The following is a 26,860-nucleotide window of genomic DNA, read 5'->3' on the forward strand; positions in this document are numbered from 1 at the left end:
TATATGTAGAAGAATCTATGTATTTGTAATGTATAAAGGTCCATCTAATTGAATGTAAGACTTGTTAAGAATTTTTATTTCTTTGTCATACACAAGTAAACATATGGGATCTTCATAAAAACTGAGCATTCTATCAAGTTTGTGCAAACAATATTTTATTGCCTAGAAAGTTTAAACATATTTCTTAGATGAGAGAAGGTAAGATAGAGATGAAAAGTACTTCTCCTAGAAATTGCTCACACATGTAGAAGATTGAACAGGGGAATCTATTCCGTACTGTGGATTTCAAAGCCAAACAAAATTAGAACATCACTAGACTGTTATGGTTCATTTAATTATGTAGAAGATAGAAATGCTGCTATGCCAACCTATTATCTTATTCACTCATGGTATTAGAGTCCCAGAAAATGGTGTTATAATCATGTCCTGAAAAATATGCTGCTTTCTAGGGCAGCAACAAAGAGGAAACTTTTTCAGCTTCAGATCTATCCATCCAAATGCCACTTTGTAGGGTTCAGACATGAACAAGGCACTGAAGTTCCCTTTCAGAATCAATGGTGCTCTGATCAGCACCATCAGTAGTCTGGAGACATTTTCAGTTGACACTGTGAATTTAGACTAAAGTGGGACATTTTAAAGATGGTTCCCTGCCTTTGAGATTTGAATGCCATGTTGCAAAGATGATAAAAATCTCCTGAATTCAAAGCCCAAAAATAACTAAAAAGCATAGATGTGATGAATAACCTAGGTCATAATACATCTATACTCCTCAGAACAATAGAAAACATGACCATATATAACAGCAACCATTTGTTAACTTGGAAGCACAAGCCAAAACCAATAAAGCTGCCACTACACATCATGGTATGCCCTTAAAATTTGTGCTAGAACACACTTCACCCTGTAGAAGTATCAGCAAATGGATAGACATATAAGTATATGCCAGAGAACATAAAAAAATATTTATATGAACTACCTTTGTTTCAAATGAGGCATTAAGGGTAGAATACAAAATAGCTGAATGATGTGAAATTCCCTCTGCAATACTTTTAAAAGGTTACTGGAGAAATCATTCTGAATATAAGTAATTTTTTAAAAAATACCACTAAATAAATATAAATTTAATTTTGTAACATGACAGCCTCCTCATGGTTTCTGAATTTTTATTGTCATCCCTTATGGTATGTCTCTTATTCTTTCATTCTCTGAAAACTTTGTTGCTTTGCCTGATTATTATCAAGGACAACCAAGGTCATGGAGATGCAGAGCAATTATTCAGTAATTGTAATTCTTCTTGCATCATATCAATAACTTGTTTCTTGGCTTACACCCAAATAAAATAAGATCTAAAGACGACTCAAAAGAGAATGCAGCAGATCTTTGTTAGTGGTAAAACAAGTTAGGAACTGTGGTGAGAAACTTTTAGGCCACAAATTCTTGAAAGAGTCTGAATATAAAATGTAGTCATAGAAATATAAAAAACAGGGCTATACAAAATAAATGAAGAAATTTAGTTTATCAAAAAAAAGCACATAAGAAGCTTAGGGTTTGAAAGATGAGCTATAATTTATGTAGAATGGGATAAATAAAGTGTAAGTAGAGAAGAATATAAAATGAACTCCAAATATCTTAATTAGCTGGGAATTACGTTTAAAAATAGGTGATACAGAAAAGATAAGTGAATCAGTCATGATGTTCTGATCTCTAGAGCATAAGGGTCAAGTTGTGACTGGCTAGGAGTATAGTAGCACATAGAACAAAATAAGGTAAGAAGAAATTACTACTTAAATTAGATTGTGAGATGCCTTGTTGAAGCTGTGGCATTTAAAGACCTTAAATAAAATACTGTTTTAACTACCAGTGATGATAGCTCAGCTCTTCTCTTGTAATAGGTTTAGGAGTTGTATTAGATCTATAAATAAAAGTGAGAAAAAAAGACTCGGTAATCAATTAATAACAAGTTTCTTTAGCTTCAACACTGCAGAAAATGAGAAAAGGCCTATGACTATTCAGTTAAATATCTAAATTTGGTAAAAATATACAGAGAGGATAAAGATAGAGTTGTCAGGATTCACCAAGTAGGGATTTGTCAAGAATTGACTGTGTCAAACTAATTTAATTTAGTCTTTTCATAGAAAACCTGGCAGAGTTCATGAAAGAAATAATAAAACGGATTCACTTTGACTACTGGAACCTTAGTTTAAATGACATTTTTATATAAAAATACTCATGAAGAGGGTATAATAACCAAGAAGGTGCATGTATAATCAATAAAATAACTTTACATTTAGGTTCTCAGACTGTCTTTCTAGTGGGGTTTCACAGGGAAATATGCAGGAATTTGTTTTGTTCAGTATTTTCAGCTGTAGTTTTGGTAGAACTGGAGAGTGCACTTAAAAATTTCCAAATGACATGCAACAGTAGGGAATACAAGCCCTCTGAAGAGTAGTTTTTGAATTCAAAATTATCTTAGTAATATGAAGATATGGTCTGAAATCAGTGGATGGAATCTAAAAAGGATGACAAGAGGGGAGGAGAGGAGAGAATATTTCAGTTGGAAGAGACCTGTAGTGATCACCTAGCCCAGCTTCCTGAAGACTTCAGGACTGACAAAAAGTTAAATAATGTTGCTACGGGCATTGTCCAAATACCTGTTTAACACTGACGGGCTTGGGGTAGCAGCCACCTCTCTAGAAAGCCTGCTTCAGGATTTGATTATCCCCTCAGTAAAGAAATGTTTCCTAGCATCTAGTCTAACTCTCCCCTGATGCAGCTTTGAACTGCCCTTACAATTAGATCGTAGGGAAAAGAGAAAAATACCTCCCTCTCCACTTCGTCTCTTCAGGAAACTGTACAGAGCAAAAACGTCATGTGTCATCTTCCTTTTCTCCAAATTAGAAACACACAGAGCCCTCAAACATTCCTCGTGGGACATTTCTTACAGCTCTCTCAAGGCTTGTTGCCCTCCTCTTTTGACCAACTTGTTCTGCTGCATTTGATATACTGCAGGATGCAGTTTGCACTATATGTTCATATTATTCTGTCAATAGAAAATTTTTTATATTAAGATGCAAAAGGTCAATAACTTTCTGTGAATTTTTGTAATTCAAACTTCACAAGAGTTTGAAAATTTTTCAGAAAAATTATTAAAAAGTAACTGCAATCAGCATGCATTGCAGGATTTTCTAAACCTAATCAAATTTTTGCCTAAATTTGCACAGACCCATTCAACCGATAAGAAGTAAAAATGTCAATCTATCACCAAACTCAGACTGATGATACAAAATAAATATAAAAAAGGATGTTGTATAACACAGGCAAAGAAAATCTACCTGGCTGTCAGTAAGACTGCTGAGGATTTCCATTGTAATTATAGCTTTTACTACGTCATGTTAATTATACAACATTCTTCTTAACTTTTCAAATATATAGAGAATATTTGAACTTCATCATCATTCCCTAAAATGCAAACTTTTTGCATAGTCACTTTAATAACTTAAGCTGCTGAAACTCAATGGTTTATTGGAGGTTTGCCTTTATGTTCCGATTGCCCTGTTCCCATTAAATTCTGGGAATCTGTAAAGTCTATAAATTACAGGTTGCAGCTACATTAATTCAAGTCAGTGGACTCGTAACAAATGGACTATATAAATTTTTGAAAAAGTCTTGCACAAACAGCAAGATGATACTACATTCATATGTTCAGTTCTAGAAAATTATTTTTTTTGTGTTAGTAGGTTTCTTTTTTTTCAAATTTAGTCCTGAGGTCATTACTGATAAGAATGATTGGGTTTTTTTGCATAAAGTGTTTCGTATCATTGGTTTTTCAGTGTCTCAGCATTCAGATTTTAGTTCAGTACACATTCTTGAAATTCTCATCCACATTCTTTCTTTCTTTAAATTCTCATATTTACTTTTAGAAAAATACATTAATTTAGAATGAGTTAAGACCTTTTTTACACATTATTCTACAAAACTCACTGCACATCACAATCTCCAAAGAATATGATAAACCTTACAAAATTTAAAGGTTTACCTGTCTGTTCACATGGTGAGATTTAAGTTACACACAGGGTCAGGAACCCAAATGCACATTACCCAGAGTAATGTGCTTTTGCTTCTTGCCCAGTTTTGAGATGTGCATGTGTATAGCTAGGAAAACAAAAAAGTTAGGTGAGGGAAGGTGGTAGGGAGGAAGAGAGACAAAAAAATAAAAGGAGAATAAAAACTGAGCTGAAATAGGGAAGAAGAAGGGAATGAGTCAGATACTCCATTTCTGGGACTGAAGTATTTTTGTCTTACATTAGAGCGACATTATAATATGGAAGTTACAATGAGGGCAACCACAGCTGGTGTGACTCTCTAAACTGTTCTAGGTTTCTACTGAATCATTGAGCTGAAAGATATATTCCTCTATAAATTACTTTAAAAAATTATTAGTAGCATTACAGCTTGAGCAGTGTGCCTCCAATTGAAGTTCCCCATCCATCACACAAGAATTTGGATCAATAGCAACATTGGAGTCAGGGGTCCTTCCTCTCTTCATTGAGTCTTTTCATCATCTCTTGATGGGGTGTTTATTTTCTTATCTCTTAAATGTTTTAGCTTCTGCTGATGATTGTAACTTCCTTAACTTCTGACTTGAGTGAGCTCCAACACCGCCTTCTACTTAACTAGGTAAACAATATCATATCTTGGTGAAAGTTCACCATTTAAGGCTTCATCAAATTTAACTACCAGTGGTAAGCAGGATCTACAACCATTAAATAAAATAAGCAGGGACTGAACTTCAGGTTCTTTTTCTACATAAGCACAATATTTAAGTTATCATTACTATTTTAATTGTTCTTCTCCAGCTCCTGTGAAACATAATCTTACACAAACTGTATTAAAATTTAAAAGTGAATTATGAAGAGTGAACCTAGAAAGAAAATACTTTTGTGAAACAGGTTCTAATCTGAAAACCACTATGGATTTGAAACTCGTACTTGCTAGTCTGAAAATAAATAATTACTATGCATCTAAATGAATATGCAGAAATTTTACTGAAAGGATGGGGTAACACCATCACCACAACACCTTAACTAAGAAGAAGACTGGATTCTGTGTGGGTTCATCTATTGCATTTTATTGGCTGCATCCTTGTCAAAGGAGTGAGAACCTTAATGCAACTCACTTCCTTCCTCCAACAAGGAATATTTATATTAATCACATTGACCTACATTCCAAGTGGAACAAAGCCTTAATCATGTTATTTTAATGATCCTCTACACAGCTTAAGGACATGATCTGACCTGTAGAAAATAATTATTTTCATATGGAACATTTTACAGGAAAGATCAGTCTGCTTTAGACTGGGACATTTTCAGATACTGCAACACTAGCAAGGACAAAAGTTCCTTACAAAGATATTTAAATATTTTCATAGTTAAAAATGAGAATAATCATGTGGAGGAATCTACATGACACTATACCCCAGAATATTCATTAAATCTCAGTTAAGTTAAATGAGGGAAAAAAAATCACCCTACCTTCTTCAATACTGTAGATTCCAAACATCTAAATGAGTATTAGATGTTTCTGGTATTCTATTATCTGGGTAAGATGGATGCATTCTGGATGTGTCAGGCCATCACTACAGTTATTTTATGAGATTCCTTACAGCCACAGTGCAGCCACAGGTTCAATGGCATTTATCACACTCCAGGATTAGAAATACATAGAGGTCAATCTGATAGACTTTGAAGTCCAGAGGAGAGATGGTATTTCCTCTGCTTTTTTGATAGGTTTTAATAACATTTAGGGATCTTTTGTCCATATCACTATAAATACCAGTTCAATTTCCTCACACTGCTTGTAACCTGGTGAAAACATCCTCCTGAATAGAAAGCCAAATTCATATATCAATGTCGAAAATGAAATATAGTCACAGCAATCATTGCCCATCAGTACACTACAAGAAGCTTCAAAAATTGCCCATGAAATAGCCGCTTGCCTAAAACATATAAATAAATCTTCTATATTTTAAAAGTCCAACTGAATGAAGTCCTGAACTGTTTGGAGCAGGACATGGGACTTCGGTGTATCTAAACCTAAAATATGGAAAGGAAATGCAGAAGGCAAGGGTCCTCCTATGTGAAACAAAATGAAAAGGTGTAACCTTCCACACACTTCTAACTTACAGTGTCAGGAAATACCATCTGTCTCTGACGTTTAAACATATATATGGAGCTAACAACACAAAGTGTAATACCTATAGTCCCTATCCTGAAATAGTTCCTCACAGTGTGTTTGCCAGAGGGATACCAAGGGCACTAGAAAGATCAGTTAAGAGTGTTCAAAAAAATATAGCAGAAATGCTTTTCAGAGACCCTTCCTTCAAAACACCCCAAAAAATCTCAAGCTTTCATGGATGAGAAGTTGGGTTTTTTTCAGTTTTCTTATACATAAAATCCTTCTATGGAAAAAAGGAGTTCACTACATTAGTAGAACTTTTTCCAGATTAATACTCTTATTATTCATATTTTTACTGCATAAAATGATGCCTCAGTTCGGCTCATAAGTAGAGGTTCAAGGGGTGAGTTCAGGAACTCAGACACCTACTTGTCCACAATTATCTCAGTCCTTGCTTGGCTTCAGGAAACCTCCAACTATCCCAAACGAATCTGCTTTAGAGGTACATCTTAATGGAATGGATGCAAGCTATACAGAGCCAGACTCAGGGCCAGTGTTTTATTTCTAGGCCATCTTTTATTTGATATTTTAGACATAGCTTAGCAAAATATTTTAGCATTTCATAATTATTATAATTAATGCATTTTTCTTTGTTTTTGTTTGTTTTAGGAAAGTTGTCAAACCTTCCTAAAATCAAACCAATCATCACTGCAACATGCAGAAAATGGTGTTCCTAATGAAAGTGTTCTTAAGGGTCAATCTGAGCAAATAATTATTGTAATTAAGGCAGGTGTGTAATAGCCATGGTCAGAGACACTTTTGCCTAGACCAGATTGCTAAGAGTCCCATCCAACCTGGCTTTGAATGCTTAGGGAGATGGGGCATTCACAACTTCTCTGGGCAACATGCTCCAGTGCCTCACCGCTCTCACAGTAAAAAACCTCTTGTGGACACCTAATTTAAGACTACCCTCTTCAAATTTAAAACCATTACTCCTTGTCCTATCACTTCGAGGCCTTGTGAAAATACACGTCCATCTTTCTTGAAGCTCCTGTTAAGTTCTGGGAAGTCACTAGAAGGTTCCCTCTAAGCCTTTGCTTCTCCAGTGTGAGCATCACCAACTCTCAGCTTATCTTTATAGGAGAGATGTTCCAGTTCTCTGATCATTTTCATGGTCCTTCTCTGGATACAATCACAATTAATAAAGAACTGCCATAGAAATCTTTAGTCTAAAGCAAGACATAGGAGTAAAAATTATAAAATTTCAGAAGTCTTTCCCAGTTCTACTATTCTTCAGGAAGATAAAATCATTTCCATTTGCCTCCATTACACCCCATGTGCTTTCCTTCTTTGTCTTTTTCACAATTGTCTGATGAGCAGAAAGAAAAAACACACAGTCTCCAAATCCTCATGTAAAGTGCTTCTCTACATTCTTTACATTCAGTACTGAATGTGCAAATTTAATAATATTAATTATGAAAGAGAAGAAGAAGTTCATTAAGAATCTGAATAATAGTAACAGTTTAGACTATTTGTTCATTCAAATCCATATGAAATTGGACTCTGGTCTTATATGAGCCAAGAGACTAGATGCCTTGCTCAGGATTCTGGAGACAAGGCTTAGAACCATTCATATTAGGAAAGAATACATAATCCATAAGGTTTTAAAGTGCAATTTATCCTTTAGGGAAAGTAAGAATTATATGAAAAACTGGGAAGGAAGAGACAAGAAATACTACGACTTTAACTTTTGCACAATTATTATAATTAGTTTGTAGGTTTGTAGGTTGATAGATAAGATAGCACTCTGCTTGCTTTGGCTGGGATAGAGTTAATTTTCTTCACACAAGCTTGCATGTTGCTATGCTTTGGATTGGTGACCAAAACAGTGTTGATGACACACTCATACTTTATTCATTTATTTATTACTTTATTTATTGCTAAGCAGTGCTCAGTTTCAAGGCCATTTTGCTTCTCACAACACCCCGCCAGCAAGGAGGCTGGCAGTGCATGAGAAGCAGGGAGAGGACACAGATGGGACAAATATCCCAACGGGACACCAAATGACATCATGCTGAGCAATAAAATCTGATGAAAGAAGAAGGAAGATGTTTGGAGCAATAAGGTTTCCTGGAGATAGCTGAACATCTACCTGCCTGCATGAGAAGTGGTGAATGAATTCTTTGCTTTGCTTTGCACATGTGTGCAGTTTGTGCATCACCTATTAAGCTGTCTTTACCTTGAGCCTCTTCCTTTCTCACTTTTACTTTTCCAGTTCTCTCCTTCATCCCAGCAGGGGAGAATGAATGAGGTGCTCTGTGGTGCCTAGCTTTCTACTAGGGTTAAACCACAAAAGCTATTTATATTCACTCACTAGTAAATAATTTCAGTCATTCAAAATTCTCCCTATACTGGTGAGCAGGACTTCAGAGAAACAGAGAAAATACACCAGTGTAAATAATATGCTTTAGAGGAAAAAAGGAGCTGTAGCCCTTTTCCACTAAATGCATTAAAAAAATAGGCAATTTGGGTAATTCTTCTGAAGACAAGTACCTAAATCTTTGATGTTTTTCCCCATATATATTTAGAAATCTAAATCCTGTCAAGTAGCATTTGTTATAGAAATGTAGAGATAAAAAAAAAAAGACTTGCATCCTTTGACTAGCATTGTGGGAAGTAAAGACAAGGTGTTAAGAAATGTGGAGTAAGCTCAACATGTAACTGACATGATTTTGACTTGTAGCATAATGGGAAACTACTGACATGTTTCAAATGGTATGGGGAGGGAGGTGGGCAGAATGACAGAGGAGAAAAATAATTTTGGCAGCAGCTTTTTGGGCTGCAAAATCAGGGAATATGTTTAAGTTAAAAAAATACCAAAAAATACATGCAGATATTTTGGAATAAAAGCAAGAATATGTATTTAAAAAGTGAATATATATCCATAGCCAGAAAAAAAAATGTTTAGGCTGCTATTGCACACAGATCATTCCTTTTCTCACTGACCAATATTGTCTTATTTCTTCTGAGTATTCTCAGGTCTGTCTGAGTGCATCTGTTATCTTCTGTACTATATTTAACTCATAAATATCATAAAACAGAGATTATGCATCTGTTTCCTGCTTATAGGGCTGTTTGCACTTTAAGATCCTGAGACAAGTTTGGGCTGGTTTAGTGTCATACTAATACTTATATTTGTCAAGAACAAATCAAGCCAAACGATTTTAAGTCTTGCTTCAACAAAATTTCTTGTTTAGTTGTTAGGAGGAAAAAAGAAAAATATAACTCATTGGTTTCATTTGACATTTTTTCATGGCATCTTCATAATTAGACTTTGAAAATTAGGTGGCACAACACTAAGATGACTGTACAACTCATTTAAAGCTTGTACTTTGAAAAGTAGTTAACTGTGCCTCAGGAAAATTAGCAGAATATTCCATGTGAAGTACAGTACATCTAGTAGGTTCAATTAAATAATTGTTTGAATTATTTAAATATACCATAAAAAGGGTGCATAGAAAATCCATTTACTTTCAGAGTTGGAAATTGTTGCAATTTCTAAGGACAAAAATAGAATTTAAAACGTCTTGACTAAATAGGAGCAATTATTTAAAACCTATAATCGTCAATAATTATTATTGACAAATAATCACTAATCAATCAATCAATCAATTAAATCCATTAAATACATAGGCAAGGTTCTGTGTTCAATCAAGAAATATCAAAATCACAACTGGAAAATGGGAAATAGCCAACTGCAGACAATGCTTAAAAAATATGATGAGTGATAAAGTGAACCAAGCCAACTGTGATCCTATTGTACAAAAGGTAAATTTCATTATTGTTTAAATCTTAAAGACTATCATATGTAGAACAGAAGGCTGTTAAACTTTCAGCTGAAATGTTAGTTTTAGTTTTTTAGGCCTGAAAAGTATGATTGTAGACAAAGGCATTTTTACCACATTTAGAAGTAGCAAGATTGTCTAAGAAGTGTATAAAGTTTGAATGCTTTTCTTCTGACTGAAATTAATTTTTTTCATCCAGGAAAGGATAAGACCAGAAATAATGTAATTATCTAGAAACTGGGACTTAGATAGTTAGAAGACCTTCTAAGAATAGGAAATGTTGTCTTTTACTTCAAATATTTATTTCTGCTGTTTTAAGGGGACAGTCATTAATTCCTCTGATGACGCTGAAAGAATGCTTTATGTCTCAGAAATAGTGGAAAAGAGACATTTGCAAACTTGTTTGTTGAGGGTTTTGTTTTATTTTACTAACTGTAAGCTCATCTTCAGAATTTAAAACAAAATAAAACAAATCTTTTGAATATCAACATTTTTGAATTTTGAATATGCAAATCTTAAATATAAAAAATGTTAAACTATTAGTTAATAACAAAGAGAGAAATTATTTAAAAAGCTATGATTACATCTCAAATATCTCAGCCTTTCCTGATATGAATGTCCACAGAATATCTAAGGTTGAAATGCCATTTGGCCCAACCCTCCCTTCTGGAATTTCACCAAGGATGGTGTTCCACAATCTCTGTGGGCAAGCTGCTTCAGTAACTGCTTGATTTCACAGTGAAGGGCATCACAGACCTGTTGTTACTCTATCTTGTGTTGCTGAATGCCATTGTCCCTTGAAGACGTTGTATGTTGACCTCTGGAGGGATTCCATTACCAGGTAGAATATGTTTTGTTTATTGTCTTGAATTAACCAGACAAAGTGCTCCACCAACCACGGATCTCTGAAAGGGCTGTCTATCTGCCAACCCTGTCTGTGTCCAGGGTGAGGCTTTCCATGATGTTCCAGTCTCTTAACCATCTTTGTGGACTTTTTCTGGATTTTTCCAGTACATCTGTATCTTTCTTGTGCTGGAGCACCCAAACTGGACACAGCACTCCAACCGTGACCTTGCCTGTGCTGAGCAGAAGTGAAGGATCACTTCCCTTGACTGGAAATGCTTTGCCTATTATGTCTCAGGATTCTGTTGGCCTTTTTTGACACAGGGGAGCATTATTGGCCCACTGTCAGGTTGCGGTTGAGCAGGAATCCATGGTCTTCTTCAGCAGAGCTGCTTTCCAGCCCTTCACCTTGTCCCTCTTGCACCAAGAGTGACACAGGAACAGGCGAGAGGCAGTATTGTAGAAAGAGTAAAGAAAGCTTTATTCAAGAGAACGACACAGTTTTTATAGAGTGATGCGATACATTCTATTTGATTAGTTATTTAACAAAAACACCCATCTCATACACCATCCTTGAGAAGAACAGAAAGATGAAGTAGAAAAACACCACCTGCAGAGTTTTTATACTTAACAAGTTATCACATCCTTACAACTCCCTAAAAATTCTCACAAGCCACTGTGAGAAACACTTTCTCTCTCTCTGTCCCATGGCATCCACATGACTCCCAGTGAGTCCCTAACATGTGCAAGTGCCTGAAGTAATTTCTCTCAAGGAGCAAATTTTTACCTTTCATTTAGTGGAACTTCAAGACATTCTCCTCAGTTTAGTTCTGCAGACTGTCCCCCTGATGTCAGCAAAACTCTCTAGTGCAACAGCTCCTTTTCCTAGTTTCATATCTGTAAAAACTTAGTACGCACACTGTCTCAGCACAGAGGCCATAAATGAGATGTGAAAGACCATTGGTCCTAGCGCTGACCACAGAGTACAGAATTGATGACTTGCCTCCAGTTGGACTCTACCATGGATCACAACCCTCTGGGCCAAGGTCATTGAGTCATTCTTTAATCCACCTCACCATGTATTTGTCTAACCTGTGTTTTTCCAGCTTACCTACAAAATATTATAGGAATTATCTCAAACACTTCACTAAGGATAAGCCTTATTTACAGTAAACAGTAGTGGACTCCCCTATATATATTCTATCCATGCTTTATTCCTCATGAATTAACCTTTCTCAATTTGAATTTTGTTGATTACACACACAGTATGAAATTAAATGAAAACTTGGTGTCAGTTTTCTCTTAAAAAATTAAAGGAATTTAATTTAGATTTTTGTACTGAATCAAGTATGAAGAGGATTCAAAATAAGTTATTGTCTTAATGACCTCACCTCTATGGTGTAATACTGTTCTACATTCAGGTCACCAAATACCAAATGTAACAGCATCAAGAGGAATGAGTGTATTGACTCACAGCAGAAAGCGGGGAATGTGTCATAAAATTTGTTCAATTTGTCAAAGTATTTAAGTAAGATTTAAGAGTGTTCTAATGAGTAAGTAATATGTTGAACTGGCACAGAGTCAGTACTGTCTCTTTTTGGTTTTTTCCCTTATTAAATATGCCCCAAAACACTTAATTCTTATGTGGAAATAAACCAGAAGGTGAATTTGTGAATAACAGAGGTTGCCCCCAAACTGAGAAACTATCTTTCTTTCAAGAAAGGATAAGAAGATCAGAAAGAATTGGAAGAACAAGGCTAAAAGTGATAGCAATAACAATGCATCATAATGAAAAAGAATAATTCTAAAGTGGGTTTTACCAGTAAAAGCCATATTAAATTTTAATATTAATTTCTATTTATGTCTGGAGAGTTTTCTACCATCAAAATGAAATATACTCTGTCAGATAAGTAATGGAAACAGACTCCCAACAGTTCAGCTTTAAAGAAGTTATCTAGCTAAAGGAAAATGTGTATAAAATCCAGGAAATTACAAAATTTAAGCTTCCAGGATTATAGTTTTAATGTACTAGCTATTCTTCAGTTCAACATAATATAAAATATAGGTAACAAGTAGTTTTGTTCATTGATGTTTTTAACTGGAACTATACCTTCAGGGGCAGCTGTACTACATGAGCATATGCTGCAGCTTCTATACAGAATAGAGTTCTTCCCAGTTTTGACATTCCAATCCAAAATAGAAGGTACATATTAAGTGGAAGAATCATGAATCTTAACAATTGAGAAAAAGAAAAAAAGCAAAACAAAATGGAAAACTAAGAAGGAACATGGGATTATAACAGAAATTACCTTGAAGACAAATTACAGTCCATTGAGGATGGTGAAGTATGAAAAACTACAGGATAAATGAGAAACAGTGAATCGATATGAAAGTTATATTAAAACTTAAAAAATATAAAAATCTGAAACAAGAAAAGCCTTCCATTTTATAAAATATAAAATCAAATGCCTTCTGCAATATTAGCATATATTAACTAGCACAAATCTTAATACTCACTACTTTCTCCTGTCTCAAAGTCTCTTGTGAATATTGCTAAAATTAACAGGTAGAAGAATGAGAAGAAATTTAACACAGTATAAATATTAGGATATTACTTTGTAAACATGGAATACAGGTCCATTGTGTCTTTCTGCATTTTGTGAGTGGATTTTTGTTTTGATTTATTTCCAACACTGGCAACAATGTAGTAAAGAAAAATTTTAAAAAAACAAAAATCCAAGTAAGGCAGAATCTGATGAAAATAAGTTTGTGTGGGAATATTTGGAACAACAATGAGTGACACAAAGCTTGGAACCTAACAAAATGGAACTAAAAATACTACATTAAATTGCTTCTGAACTGCAAAGAAATATTTTAAACGTAGGATTTTGGAGGTTTTTTAAATTTGGATTTTTTGGGTTTTTTAATGCTCTATTAGGAATGGTGCTCTGAAGTAACGAAACATGACTTCCTTTGTGAGGCTGCCTTGAAGATCAAATGGAAAACAGAGCTACTTAATTATATAAAAAATGAAAAAGGAAGATTGTGATTTTTACTTCTGGGTTCCTGCTGTCAGCTTATTCTGGCTAAAATAATGTATACTGGTAGTTTACTGGAACTCAAGTAAGTAATGTACTTAATAATCTAATCCAGTGATGTGAATTTCATTCTTTGTGAAATCCTAATTACACACTAAAAGATATTTATTACTTAGCAAAATTACAAAAATTACATTATTCTATGCTAGTAAATGTTAATAAACTGAACACAGCTGCTGGTATATGAAGTATTGTATAAAATACAATAAATAATTAAATTAAATATTAATAATATTAAATATAATATAACATTTTAAAGTATTTGGTTATATTTAAAAATTGTAATATGGTGAAGCTTTCCTAAAAACACACTCAGAATATGAGATCTTTAGTCTATCTGTCCAGTTCTAACTCATTAAATTATTCTAATTAGCTAACAAGCAAAACCAGGTAATTTTTTTAGCGGGGAGGGTTTCCAAAGGCTCTAGAATTCATTTATTGATCTCTAATGACTTAATATGTCTGGAAAAGAAAAAAAAAATGAGAGAGAAGCTCTAAATGTATTCCGTCTTAATACACCAATGGCAAGAAAGCAAAAAGGTTATAATGCAGTTTAGACTATTGACTACTAATTGGCTTTAGATATCAAGAAAGTAAGAGACATTGGCTTGGGTTTACAGGGCCAGCAAGGCCATTGTCTGTTAATGTCAAATATCTATCAGAGACTAAAATGTTATGGTTCATAGCTTAAATACTGTTATGAAGGCGTTTTAGTCATTATGGCAAAATTGTTTAAAAAAGCTATGGCCACTGTAGCCCTTCCCTCCCTGAAGGTGCCTCCTAAGGGGAACTTTGGACCGTGAGCTAAGCCACCTAAGGGAATTCAAAATAACACACTGTTGTTCAACCGTCTTAGATCTAGGAAGAAACAAAAAGGATGAGGGAGAAGAATGCATCAACAAGAAAGCCAAACACAGAGCTGTGCTGAGAATCATCTCTGGCTGAGCTTGGGGTTGGTGAGGCCCACCACGCTCATTTGGTGAGAGCACATTTGCACACACTTTCCCCCAGCCGAGGGGAGAGGAGGAGGTTTCGGGTGTGTGGTGTAACCTCTGGCCAGAGGTGCTCTGAGCACCCATCCTCCCTTATACAATCCAGTCCAGCTATGCAACCCCCAACCTTGGGAAGGCCACATCCACAGGACATTTATGGGAGAGGCGTGTGAAGATGTGTCACAATCTATCAAAAACCACCTAAGTTCTCCCGAGGTTTATTCCTGAAGCCTTGCACTGCAGGACTGCACGTGCTGCAAAGTGATGCAACTGATCCAGAGTCTGCTGCAAGAGCCTGAGTCAAACTGCCCTCCCCACCAACACCCCCAAGGGAAGGTACCTGGACATTCCCACCTACAAAGGATATTAATCAATTGGATTCAAAGAATTCTTGGGGGACCAACACCACCAAGAAGATCAGCTGGTTAAATAAATAGAAAAACATTCTCAGTCACCATCTACTATGCACTAAGGTGCTTAAATTTGAATTTTAAAGAAGTTGCCATTTAAAGAAAGAATGAATAATGTATGTCTTTATATGGCTTTTTAGCCCCAAGAAACTTTTGTCTGAATTAAGAGTAGAAGTGCTGGAGCAGAAATTGAATACAGCAATTGTATAAATCAGTACCTTTTGCCTAGTAGAGGTCACAACAGAGAAGAGTACAGAAAAGATAACATATTCATGCAGAAGAAAAGACAATTGATACTCGGAAAAATGAGGTGATAAACAGCAAAAAAAAAAAGTAAACCCACTTAGGAATAATATAAATCATAAAATCATTATGTAGCTTTTCCAAACTCATATATGATACATAGAATAAAGCTAAAGATTTATTTAAGAAAACATGTCTGAGAAAGCAGTTACTATTATGCATTAGTTCCTGGATGAAGTTTAATACCATTGTTGTGGGGTCAGTTTTATATGTCTTCATTATTTAAACAATTCTCCCTGAAAAGATGAAAACCTAACACAATTCACTTTTTAAAAAATGAAACATAGGTGTTCATTCAGAAAAACTCTAGTCTAATTTTTAATAAATGTACTTTAAAAAAATATGACCAATTATATAGATGAATATTTGGAAAAATTTGCACATTTACCGGTGTGATTTATGCCATTGACACAAGAAAAGGAAAATTTTAATTTTCTAAAATAATACCAGATTTATAAATAAATTAAGTTGAAATTTACTAGTGAAAAAATAATGGAATATTTAGTACGTATAGAGTAGCTTTTAAGGCATTTCTATAGATGAGGTGGAACTGTTCGAAACAGCTAAAGTAAGAGTGTCGGATTTTGGTGCTGTCTAGATGGTCTGGGAAAAGCCCAAAGATGGCCTTGGGCCCCCGGGGTTCGAAAGGACGAGAGGAAGCTTCAGAATTGTTCTCGGTCTCGGTGTTTATTAATTGCTTATCTAAAAGATTTTCTCTTGGCCTGACAGAGTTCTGCTCAGCAGTCAGCCATGGGCACACACTGAGAGCCCCTGGGGCGGCCACCTATCTTTATACCCGGAGTTACGTATACAATATTTATCATTTTTCTCCAATACCCTCTACCCTTATTAACCAGTGTTCCTCTAGTAAGGTCCAATCCTGGAGTGCCAACTCCACCACAGAAGATGGAGGCCTAGAGGAAGAAGAAGAAGGAGAAGGGCACGCCCCAATTCCTCCATCTTACCTCTCTAGACCCCCCTGTACAGGGATCTTAAACCCTGTATCTCACACTCCAATTAACTTGTCCCTTCACCATTCACCCCAGTGAAATCCTCCCGTCCTCATACTGATGTCATCTCCCATGTGGGATCAAAGTCCAGCCACCAGACATTTCTGGCAACATTCCAGGACTCCCGAGCCCCCCAGTTCTGAGAGACTGAGATCCCACATAAGAGAATATATTTAATTCAAGTTAAATTCTTCATTGGGTAAAACTAGCAGAACTAGCAGTCTAACACCCTGATGCATAGCTTTGTGATAGTGAGACTACAAACTTCTTTAATCTTCACATAGAATCTGCTCTGAAGAAAATGCTCTAAATAATATCTTAAAGGTTTACTTTCTCTGCTTTATTAATTTTCTTAGTTAATTCTTGCTATCAGTAATTTACCTCCAGTAAAAACAACAGTGTACTTTGAAAAGCCTATTTGTGTGTTCCAGCACTGCTGTGGATGCTGATGGCCAGGCCTGACCTGACACCACCAATCTCCAATCAGTCCTGGGCAACACCAAGGCCCCTTCGTGGCTACCCTTTGTTTTTCCAGTGTTTTAAAACTTGCCTTCTGGTATTTTCTTTCATGAATTATTGAGGCAGTAATGCTCTCTCTCACCAGTCCCACCACCAGCTGTACCTGTGATTTTCCTACCTTGAAGAAGGCTTTCTCACTGCTCGCTCAGCAGCCCAGGTCCCCATAATGTATCTGCACAGTATCAGAGCTGGGCCTGGTGCGGCCATGTTAATAGCAAATCGATCTTTGGTGTTTTTTTCTTTTCTTCTTTTTTTTTCCTTTTTCCTTAACTAGATGTTCAAGTTTGGGCTCTTCTATGGGCTCTTTGCAGTAAAATAGAAAGATATTCAGAGTATGGCTCACCTCATGATTACTTATATCTAACTTAGAGTAAGAAAAGTGCTGTCCGGTAGCCCTTATTCCGCAAATGTTGACTACCCAAACACAGTTGACAACATTTCATCAGATGATTTGTATGTCTGAGAAAATAGAGTGAAAAGGTTGGAGACCATCAAACAGCCACTCTCAGAATAGATGTCACACCTGTAAACGGGATAGAGATCCTCATTAAAGAGAGATGAGAGGTGTTAGCATGTCAGCCAAAGGACCTAGTAAGGGATCCCAGTAAGGGATCCCAAAGGATTCCAGTAAAGGGGGAATATTATTTAGGTAGGGATAAGAGGGAGAGAGTTGTGTGGTGAAGTGGAAGAGTGCTCATGGAATCATGGGAAGGGTGCGCCACCATTTCCAGTTAATCCTGTCACCTTGATAGCCATTAGTCATGAGCTATTAGCCATTAGCCATCGATAGCCATTAGCAAGGGGTGAACACATGTCCTTACTCTGTACTTAAGAATTTGAAATAAACTCACAATATTTTTTAAGAAGCCCTGAGCCAACAATGCAGTAGTGTTCCATGTAGCAGTATTCCATAAAGATGAATAGGACATGCATCCTAACAGACTGTTTTTTGAGCAGAAATGAATTCAAACATATATTTAAGTGGTACATGACTGGATTCCCTTAACATTCTTTAGCCATTCATAAAAATGCAATGCAGTTGATTAAATTAAAATATGTATATATTAATTTTTTTAATGGAAAGAAGTAATACTGAAAGTGCAGCATCAGTTTCATGGCAAACAATGGCACTCTACAGTCATTTCAGTGAAAACAAAATACATGTTTTTTTATTACTAATTATTGCAACACTAATTAAACATTAATTTGAAAATTTTCTATAAGGTCATCTAGCCAAGAAGGTCACAATATTCCTTCTATTAAAAACTGCTGAAATATAAATTAATGTTTTAAATAATTCTGACTTGCTTATAAGAAAAAAATATTTAAAATTTAATAAACTGACCTACTTTTATTTCTGTAAGTGAAACCAGCATCTGTACAGTTAGGTAAATATATCTATCTCTTATTTTTATGGATGTCTCCTTCAATTTCTTATTATTCTACCTTTTCCTTCACTGGGTTTTATGGTTTTCTGATAATAATTCTACAGAAGTGTATGACAAGCCTCATACATAAAAGTCTGAACAACTTTAGGACTTCTGAATCAACACTTTCTGCTATTTTATCCATTAGCTCAATGCATATCTTTCCATCTCTACTGTGCTAGTATTGAATATTGAATTGCTAATCACACTGCTGGGAATTATTGTTTCTCTGATAATTTATTAATATTAGGTTTATCTCAAGAGACTCATATCACAGAATCAAGGGTACATTATATATCTATACACAGACACAAAAAAGCATATAAATTCTCTAGCTGTTTTCCCCTCTATATCATTTAATTTTAATCTTCATTTGAGATAATGAGATACACTCACAACAAAATTCTTAGGAATATAGCTGTAGGCCTAACAGTGTTGTTATAAAATGTACTCTTTTTTTTCTTTTATATAATAAATTCAAGATTTAATTCCAACTTAAAAAAAAAAAAGAGAGAGAAATGGGGGCTTTGTTTCTTTCTTTGTGGCGCTTTTGGAGTTCTTTAAATTTGACATATTCCGTAAAGATGCTAAGCATTCCTTAAGAATGTGCAACATGTGGCTTCAGTAAAGACTTTAATGTTAATTTCTGCAGTATTTATAAACAGTATTGATTTTCTAAAGTTTGAATGGAATATCCGTCTTCTTTCTTATAATATCAGTATCAAATAAATTAGAAAATTTTCAGAAACAGCCAAGTCATCTTAAAGGGGATGACAAACCAATCCAAGAAAGGGATCCAACCATCTACAAAACGTGAAGTCAGAAACCAGCTACAAAAGTGGGCCCAAAGCAAGAACACTAAGATCACAGACAATCTCATTTTAAAGATGATCTGTCACAGAATGGAGCCAGTGAAGTGTCCCCAAGGAGAGTCCAACATCTGCGGATAATTTGTGTGGAGAATCCAGCCTGTTTAGGAAAAGAAACCTACATGCAGAATGGGAAGTTCTGGGAGAGAGAGATGCATAAATTTTGCATAAAATAAGTCCTCTTTATATAATAGAGACACAAGAGTGCATAGGATACAACTCCTTTGAGCAGTCGATAGATAAAAATTTATAATTTTCAGCAGAAATTAATTTCAAAATTAATTAATTTTGAAATAATGAAATTATTAATTTCTCATGATTTTTTAATAGCGCAAAATAGATGATTATATTTTCTGGTCTTGCAGTCTAATTTTAGTTTTCCAGGCTGTTTTATACCCTTTTAGATCATATCCTGCTGTTCCAGTTTCCTGGTTTTGCACTAATTCATAGCCTTTTGTCATGTGGAATGCTCACAGATAGATTTGCATGAGAGCTGATAAAAGACCTCCTGTGTATTCCATCCGTGTCCGTGTCCCATTTGCAGCCAATGCCTGTCCTTCCTTGTGGTGAGGAAGAGAGACTCTACCCCTTCCCATATAACATTTTCTTTTGTTTTGTTAAGATTATTTAGCTCACTTGTCTCTGAAGTATTAAACCAAGTAATGATAAACCTAAAACCTTCCAAGACAGAACTGAGAAGGTTAATACATATTCTTTGATTTATATGACTCCAAATATGCCCAAATCCTTGTACCAAAGCCCAGGCTAAATTTGGTTGAGTTCCCTAATTCTCAATTAGTTGAGACAAAATTGTACATGCATAAGATGAAAGCAGAAGCTTCCCCCATCCACTACAGATCAAGATGGTGACCATTATTGTGATCAATGGGCACCTGAATTGCCGCAATTGTGTCTTGTCACTGGATCCACAGGTAGTAATATCTTTCCTCTCTGTTATGTACTCTTATCATTTATTTCTCTCTGTTTAATTTCTCTATATATTTTCTTAAGTGATATTCTCATACTTTTGTACTGTCATATTACCATAGATAATAACCAAAATTATTATAGACCTCCTTTCCATTGCAACTAAATTGTCCTAAAATATACATGTATGAAAATATACACTGGTCATTCAGTGTCATTTCACTCTTATATATTATTATATTATATTAAGAAAAAACCTCAGTTACCATACCTCAGGAGTAGGTCATAGTATTAAATTGGATGCTCCATCTTGGAAGTGTTTAAGGACAGGTTGGATGGAGCTCTGAGCAATCTGGTCTAGTGGAAGGTGTCCCACTCCATCGCAAGAGGGCTGGAACTAGATGAGCCCTTCCAATCTGAATAATTATATGATTCAGTGCCACTGGTTTCTAGATACCCAGGCTGTGGTTCAAAGAGGCCAGCTGCACTTCTCAAGGATGCTTTTAGATCCAAGGTCTGATTCCCCACCTCACAACTTCTAGTCTGCTATGGCAATTTCTCTATCACTATTTTTCTGCAGACATTTTCTTTTCTGTCCCAATTTTCATTGCCATTCTGGCTGTCCACATAAAAAAACATATGAAATGTACTTGATAAAAATACCAAACTTCTATGAAAATTTATGAAATTATACTGTTACAATTTTCTTACTGTGTAAGTAGTGTAGTCATACAGACAAAACATCAATTAGGAAATGTCCATCACAGCAAGGATTAAAATGACCAAATTCACGAGGCTTAATCTTGAAAGAAATTTCCATGTGTTGAGAAAATTTTTCCATGCCAATTAATTTATTTCGTTTTATGACTGTAAATCCAGGAGTCTATATATGAGTCAATAAACACGTGGTTTCATTTCAAAACAGGCCTATTAGCTAACATTTTTCTGTAAACAACATAAGGAATGCTATCAATGTCATGAAGAATAGTAAAAACTTTGAGAATATTCCTTGAAACATTCCTGCAGATTTACATCACAAGTGCATATGCCAACTTAAATACTTCTGCAATCCCTGGGTAAGATTTTCAAAGGCACAAATAGTGTTTATTACACTCTATTATCTTGCTTTGACAACTCAATAACTTCAAATGGCAAAACTTTCTGCTACTGAAATAAATTAATTTGCTAACTTTAAAATCCTATTTGTTAACTAGTAAGTGGTGATATTCTTTTCTTCATAATTTCTGTTGCAACAGCAACTACCTTAAACTACCCACTTTCTACTTACGTTAACTAACTTTTCTTTTTTGCTTTTTCCTTTGTTTTTAGATCTGTTTCTGGGAGGCTGTGTTTTATTGAGTGCATCCTTGGACAAGATGTTGTCAAAGGAACATAACATGCATTTGGAATTAAGCTTTCTTTTTTCAGATTGCTTATTTTATTTTTTTTGTTTTCCTATGCAAATTCTAGCCAGACCCTTAATATGAAATATATTTACTGTAATCTGTATTTGTAAACCTTTAAAGATTGTTGGAAAAAATAAAACAGACTTAATGAAGTAGTTTAAAAACTCACACAAACTTAAACACTTATTTCACAAGTAAATTAAAATGATCACTCACAGAATATGCATATTAGAGGTTGAAATCTAAATACTAGTAATTTAAAACCCAAGTACTAAGTTCTTTAATATTTAAAAATGCTTCATCATGATAGAATTATAGTCTTCATGATTTTTTCGTCTGAAATAGACATACACACAAAAACCCTGATCCAAGACACTTGTGAAAATAAACAATGATATGAAGATATTTGCTTGCTGTTGAAACAAGCAACAAGCAACTTGTTTTGAATGAACATAATGTATAAGGTCTGTTAGGGTTTAATTTTATGAGAGGAAAAGTATTCTCAAATAATGATGTCTTGTAACCAGTCCCTCTGCAATATACTTTTATGACTTTTACAACATAAAGATGAGCCTTTAGTAAATAAAAAGACAGCCTTAAGCACAAGTGTACTTTTGGACATTTCTTTAGCCAGTTAAGCTAATGAAAGCTGTAGGTAGTAAGTAATGGATTTAGCATCCTGAATGGCTAGCAGAAACCTACTTTGGATTTCATCTATTACTGATAACTATAATTAAATGAAATTTTCTAATTAACTGAACATTCACACACACACTTTAGATGGTTGAGGGGGTGTTGTATATTTGTTACTATGACTTAGCTTTGCATAAAATTAGATCTTGTGTTGGGGCTGGAAGAACCAATATACAAATGTTACGAATAAAAAAACTGTGATGAGAAGCAGCAAAGGCAAATACTTCTTCTATTAGCCATAGTCATGAAATTATTTGAGCTAGAAAAATGGTGCTGGAACAGATGTTCTCATTCAGAAAAGAGTTCTTGAAGCTCAGAGAAATAAATTAGCCTATTCACTTGTTCTATACACTGAAAAATAACCATTTAGCAAACTCTTCCCCTCCCACCCTTCATCCCTGCCTCCCATTCCAAATACCTACAACACAAGTTTCAATTTTAATGAATAAATTGTAGCTTTCAGTAAGGCTTGAATCACAGTATCAGCCTACTTAAATTTAACACTACTGCTTTTGAGAACCAAGAAACCTTTACCAGAGACAAGATGGACGGCTGAGGAGAGCATAATGTATTATGCACTGTAGCAGAAGGTGAACTTCTAAAGATAAGGACAAAAAGCAGAAGCAGTTGTGGTTTGAAGGAGAAAGGGTGACAGTATTTTTCTCGCTGCCAGTGTATGTCTTCTATATCACTCCCACTGAGTATGTTCACAGAAAATAGTTGCTCCTCCAGATGTAGAAATAAATATTAGATAGGAAATGTCTTGATGATTAAAATAAAAATCAAAGATTTGTAAAGCTTGTAATAAAAGTATGCTGAGTAGTCATACACATTCAAGATTAGGCTCAGTCATAACAAGAAAGTGTCAGTTCTTATCTCATTGAGGATTCCTACTATTAAAACAAACATTTTTTTGGTACATCCTGCTAGCAGAGATGAAATTAGTGAAGCTTAGAATACAATTTCGAAGAATCAGTAATTTCCACAGTTGCTTTTACATCCTTTTTGAAGGCCAGTACTAGAGAGTGCCCTAAACAGGATGTTAGATATACTGATGGTGAAACAAATACCAACCATAAAGCCACATACATAGGAAAAGTCACAAATCATTATTATATCTTATCACAACACCTAGTATTAATTGAATTAATAAGAATTATAACAACAAAATATTGTGTATTTCTACTCGACGTTCCACAGGCTGCTGCTAGCTTGTTTTTCCCTCTCAGAGAATGATTTCCTCATTGGACCTGGGTGTCAAACAATTTTGATAAAATTTTCAAGCTTGTATTCTAAGCTTTTTTTCTGGTAAATACCATGCCTTTGTAATGGCAACCAGACTAGGAATGTCCCTTTCTCTAGGGCTTGTAATTGATCATGGTGACTGAAATCTAAGCAATATATTTGAAGGTAACTGTTCCATCATGATGGCTTCATTCTGTTTATCCATGGCAGAAAAGATTAATTTATGGCACCAAAATGTCTTCAGAGGACTTTTTTTATTCAATATTGTTTTGCTGAAAAGGGAGTAAAATGAAGTGCAAGATAGAGGCCACAAAACTAGGAATATTAAAAAACATACAACTTACTTCATTTTATATTTGTCTGAAACTGTAATAGACAGTCTCTGGTTTTACATATCAGGATGCAGATGAATATCAGTGTAGTGAGTAACAGAGATATAATACACAAACAGCTCAATAGACTGAATTATAAATCAGAATATTTTATTTTAAAATAAAAATGTCTGCATTTGAGAGTTAAACTTGACTGAAGACCGAAGACTGTAAATATATTGCTTTTGCATCTACAGTATGATAATATCTTTAGGAATACTTTTTGTGATTAATGTAATCCAATTTTTCATTTATTACATGCTCCTTTCATTTGCTTACATTAGAGAGTATACTTTAACAGACAATTACTATCATTTTGTATCAATCAAAACCCCCAAATACCACAAACAAACAAATAAAGAATGCTTTTTGTACATTTCTTAGGGTTCATACTGTACAAGTATCCATATTAAACAGCAGTTTCTTAGCTGTGGTTAAAATAGAGGAAAATTGTAGAAGTGTACATATGGAATAATACATGTATTGAATTACTGAAAAATAAGGAAAAAAACCCACACAGAATTAGTCTTAGGAAGGTTTGAAATAGCATAGCATTTGCAGAGAGAGTAAACATGACAAACGTAAGCAAATTTAATGGGATGATGTTATAAGTAAGTCGGACCTTGATGACAATAGTTCCCATGCTGGGAGCAAAGAAAATCAGTCACCTTTGAGAAAAAGGGGACTAGATTATCATCCTGGGTGACCTTGAACAGAATTTAATGACTTTTATTAGAAGAAAGATGAGCATGATTTTTTAGGACACCTCTGTATAGTAAAATAAAAGTGTGATCAAGAGTTAGCAAAATTTTCCTGACTTCTACATCTTTCAACTTCAGCAATAAATACATTAATATTTATGAACATACTGTGAAAAAACAAATACTTCAGGATTAAGGTTTTTTCTTCAGATTTTTCAATAAACTTTCCATCACCTAGATATCACCTGTGTCATGCAGTATATACAATGCATCTATACACAATGAATATATGTAATGTTCTGTAAGGCTCCTCATATATTATATGGTAGATGTGCACTTTATATATTGCTACATCATGGCCATTTCATTGACAAAGAAACAAGTTATTTGGATCTTGTGTGTTCCATAACTTATTTCCATATATGTATTCTACATGATAACATGGATACAGTTTATTATATAAACCATATATATGCTTTATATATAGTGCCTCTCTCTCTTATATATATATAGTATAGTGGCCTGTACTTTCCTATTTTCTTTCTTTATGAAAAGTAATTAGAATTGAGAAGTCCAAACATAAAATAAAGATCAACATCATGGATCTTAAAAATTAATTTAGCATGCCACTTAGGTAAACTCTTACAAACTGCTGATGAGACAAATGATCAGATAAATAACAAAAAAATGTATAAATTATTAACCGGAGGGCTGGAATCCATCTCATTGCACTTGTCTTCCTTCTTCTCCAAATTGCTTCTCAAAACAGTAACACCACTAAGTGGCTTGAGTAAATTGAGAATGCATTGCATTTGATTATTTCAAATTTTTCTTAAAAATAAAAAAAAAAGAACTCTAAACATCTTAACATGGTTTAGTTAGAGAGGATGAGATGATTTTTTTTTTTGCAAACCCAGATATCCTTCAAGCCAGTCAACACTAGGTGTTAGTGGATTTACATGGCAAGATTTTGGTAGCAGGGGAGCCACAGGCCACAGGCATGGCACCTGTAATTAGTTGTCAGAAGCTGTTCTCATGCCCAAAAGACCCAGTTCCAGCCAGCTCCGAGATGGACCCCAGAAAAATGAAACAATCAGAAATTTTGGTGGCACCTCTACGACAACATATTCAAAAAAAGGGTAAAAACTGCCCTGAAACAGCAGATGGGAGAGAGGAATGAGAAAAATCGAGAGAAGTAACCCTGCAGATACCAGGGTCATTGAAGAAGGAAGGGGAGGAGGTGCTCCAAGTGCCAGAGCAGAGGTTCCCCAGCGGCCCATGGAGAAGACAATGCTTATGCAGATTGTTCCCCTGCACACCATGGAGATCTACAGTGCAGCAGAGACACTGGCAGTGAGTTTAGCCCAGGAACAAGGAAAGAGTCAGGGGAAAGTGCTTTAAGTTTTGTTCTTATTTCTCATTATTCCATTCTGATTTGTTTGGCAATAAACTAAATTAATTTCCCCAAGCTGAGTTTGGTTTTGTCTGTGATGGCAGCTGTTGAGTGATCTCCCTGTCCTTATCCCAATTCATGAACCTTTCACTGTAATTACTCTTCCCTGTTCAGTTAGGGAAAGGGAATGGGATAGCAGCTTGCACACCTGACAGTCAGCCAAGGTCAACCTCTGCTTTGTATTTTCCTTTAATGTAGAGCAAAATGGATATAGAGGTTCTTGCTTTCAAGGAAAAAATGAATTAAATTAACAAATTTAAATGCATTAGTGAAATGAAGAAGCCTTTTGTATTGCTATATTCTTTAATCTGTGTTTTAAATGAGAAACAGTTGTAAGTTAATTCCAAATATATTCTTTCAGTATTCAAAAGAAATGTTATATTCTACTACTGAATCATGGAGGCTTTAAGGGATTTTACACAAGAATCATTTTATTGTTGCCACAATAAAAATTTAATATCACAGTTAAAAATTTAATAGCCCCTCTGGCTATGTACATTTTATTCACATTTGAAAATAAAGTAACTCTTCTGCCATCCTATCAGAGCTTTGTAAGAAAAATCAATTTTTCTTT

The sequence above is a fragment of the Melozone crissalis genome, unplaced genomic scaffold, assembly GCF_028551555.1.
Source record: "Melozone crissalis strain CALT ecotype California unplaced genomic scaffold, PUWL_Pcris_2 ptg000013l_1, whole genome shotgun sequence".
In the NCBI taxonomy this organism is placed as follows: Eukaryota; Metazoa; Chordata; class Aves; order Passeriformes; family Passerellidae; genus Melozone; species Melozone crissalis.